Source organism: Nicotiana tabacum, chromosome 12 (genome assembly GCF_000715075.1).
Source record: "Nicotiana tabacum cultivar K326 chromosome 12, ASM71507v2, whole genome shotgun sequence".
NCBI classification, from domain to species: domain Eukaryota; kingdom Viridiplantae; phylum Streptophyta; class Magnoliopsida; order Solanales; family Solanaceae; genus Nicotiana; species Nicotiana tabacum.
Window position 1 is genome coordinate 20563330 of NC_134091.1, and position 3530 is coordinate 20566859.

Below are 3530 nucleotides of genomic sequence, written 5' to 3' on the forward strand. Positions count from 1 at the left end.
CTTTCAGAAATCTCATTATGTTGTGATGATGAATATATAGAGGAGATACCTTGTGAGAACGAGCCTACTCAAGAGGATGAGCATCCACAAAGAGAGATTTCCACGATACAAGAGGACACTGATTCAATTAAGATGATCGAAAATAAGGATGTGGTTGAGTGTGAATCAACGGAAGAAGAGTTCAAACCCCCATCCACCTTTCCACATTTGCAACCTTTAGTAGAAGAGAATGAGAAACAAATGGTCTTGGACATACCAGAGGAATATTTACTTGACATTTCTTCTTTGTTTTTTATTCTAACCTTGATCATGTGGATTTTATTTTTGGGGATTTATAGAAATATGTATGGATTGATCATGTGAAAGAATGCAGAAACAGGTTAAGGATCATCATGAACAAGCAATTCACTGCTCAAAATGAGGATAATAAAGAAAGAAAAGAGCGGGTCTTGCAGGTATCCTCAGAAGAATTGGGCTTAATAAGATCCACAAAAAATCCTAAGGATAGAAAATGAGGAATGAATTCTGAATTAGGGGTGGAGTTCATAAGTTCTCAGAAAAGAAGAAGATTCAGGGAAGTTTCCTTTACCTCTTTCTTTTTAATTATGTGTCATGGGGTTGTAACGACCCGGCCGGTCGTTTTGAGTATAATAGCCCTGTTTCCCCATTTACTGCTCAATTTATGCTTTACAGTTATTTTTTTACTTGCCTAGGTAGTTGGTTCGGGCCCGGAAGAAATTCAGAGTGAAATGAGACACATAGTCTCATAATTGAAAATTTGTAAGTTAGAAAAGTGATCGGATGTGGACTTATGTGTAAACGACCTCAAATTTGAATTTTGATGATTCCAATAGCTCTGTATGGTGATTTTGGACTTAGGAGCATATTCGGAAAATTATTTGGAGGTTCGTGGTAGAATTAGGCTTGAAATGCCGAAAGTTAAAATTTTGGAAAGTTTGACCGGGTGGTTGATTTTTTGATATCGGGGTCGGAATCCGATTCTAAAAATTGGAATGCCTCTGTTATGTCATTAATGACTTGTGTGCAAAATTTGAGGTAAATCGGATGTGATTGATAGGTTCCGGAGTCGTTTGTAGAAATTAGAAATTTCAAAGTTCATTAGGCTTGAATTGGGGTGTAATTCGTGATTTTAGTGTTGTTTGAGGTGATTTGAGGGTTAGACTAAGTCCGTATGATGTTTTGGGACTTGTTGGTATATTTGGTTGAGGTCTCGAGAGGCTCGAGTGAGTTTCGGATGGTTAACGCATCAAATTCGGACTTAAAACCACTGCTGGAATTTTTGCTTCTAGTATTTTCGCACCTGCAGAGGTTTGATCACAGGTGCGAAGCTGCATGTGCGGACTGGCCATCGTAGAAGCGGAGCTAGCCTCGCAAATGCGATCCTGCAGAAGCGGCTCCAGTGGAGGCTTGGCGAAACCGCAAAAGCGGTTGAATTCTCTCACCTGTGAGACCGCAGAAGCGGCTAAGTGAGTCGCAGGTGCGGAACCCCTGGACAATATACATTTCGAAGGGGTTCCGAGTTTTGCCATTTTTGGACCTTCAAGCACGGTTTTTGGGGCGATTTGGAGAGAGAATTTGAGGGAAACTTGAGGTAAGTCACTTGTGATCATTTCTACTCCATAATATTGAATTATCATCGAATAATCTGACTAGATTACATGTTTTCGAGGTGTAAATCGGGGGTTTGAACTTAGGGATTTGAAAATAAGATTTGAAGTTTTGGGGGTCGAGTTGAGGTCGGATTTTGGTAAAATTAGTATAGTTAGACTCGTGGTTGAATGTGCTTCCGGATTTTGTAACTTTTGTCAAGTTTCGAGACGTGGGCCCTACGGGTGGTTTTTGAGCTAAAATTCTAATTTTTATAGGAAAATTGTATTTTCATATGGAATTAATTCCAATAAATTTTATTGAGTGGAACAAATTATTTGTGACTAGATTCGAGGTATTTGGATGCCGATTTGTGAGGCAAAAGCATAGCAGAGTAAAGAATTTCATGCTCTGAGGTAAGTAATAATTTTAAATCTGGTCATGAGGGTATGAACCCCCATAATTTTGTGTCGTGTGAATATTTTGAAGGTGACGCATATGCTAGGTGACAGGAGTGTGGGCGTGCACCAAGGGGATTGTGACTTGGTCCGTCCCGTGAAACTGTAAAGTTGAATAATTTGTTGTTAGCTATATGCTCTCTATGTGTTGAATAAATTTGACTATAAATCATGTTAGAAATCATGCTTAGGCTATGTGATAGTACTGTTGGGACCCACCGAGGTCGCGTACTTGTTGAATTATTTGCTAATTGCTATCTTGTACTCAGTCATGATTTTTCTTGCGAATTATACCTCAGTCTTTTCTGGATATTTGTTGATACACTATGTTATCTTTGTTTGGCTGATCTTTTTGATTTCTGAGAGCTCGAGAGACTAGAGAGGTTGAGGACTGAGTAAGGCCGAGGGCATGTCGGTGAGGTAAGGATATTATGGCACGTGAGTTGTCCATGCAGGATATTATATCACGTGAGTTGTCCGTGAAGATTATGGTGCTTGGGTTGTAGTAGCCCCTTCGGAGTCTGTACATCCCCAGTGAGCGCGGGTACTCATTGAGTGTGAGTGCTGACGGCTGAGAGCCGAGTGGTTGAGTTGTTGTGATGAGTTGAGTGACTGTGGCCTGAGAGGTTGTACTTGCTTTGCATTTGTTGTTGCACTTGGTTGCTATCTGTCATTGTTGTGAAATCTCTGAAAGATTTTATATCTAGATTACATGAACTAGAACTGTATAAAATTGATTTGACTTAAACTACCGGATTTGAAAGCATGTCTATTCTCTGCTGGAATTCATGAAAGTGAACAATAACTGTGTAGCTCGTCATTATCTTCAGTTCCTTAGTTATTATTGTTACTTGCTGAGTTGGTTGTACTCATAATACACCCTACACTTCGTGTGTAGATATAGGTGTTCCCGGATATAGCGGGTGTTGATCATTTAGTGCAGTTAATTTTCAGGAGATTTTGAGGTAGTTGTCGTGTTCCGCAGACCTTGTCTCTCCTTCTCTATCTCCTTGTTTAATGTATTTGGTCTCAAACTATTATAGACTGTATTTTCCAGACTTGTATTCATATTAGATGTTCATGTACTCAGTGACACCAGGTTTTAGGGAGTGTTTGTGTCAGTATTTGTGGAATTTTGTATTGTGTTAAATTATTGTATTTTTAAACTTAAGAGAAATTGTGATTTATCGAGATTATCGTCTTGCCTACTATCGAGATAGGCGCCATCACGACAGATTTGGATTTTGGTCATGACAGGGGTCATGCCACAACTTAAAGTGTGGGGTGGGGGATATTTATATGTATGTTTTAGTTTTTTTTTTGTTAGTTGTAGTAGTTAAAGATAGAAAAAAATTGAAAAAAACCATAAAAATATGAAAAAATTTCGATTTTCCCGACGATGGATATCATTCGACAGGTTTCTTGAGGGATTAAAGTCGACAGAAAAAGACAAAAAGATTTTCT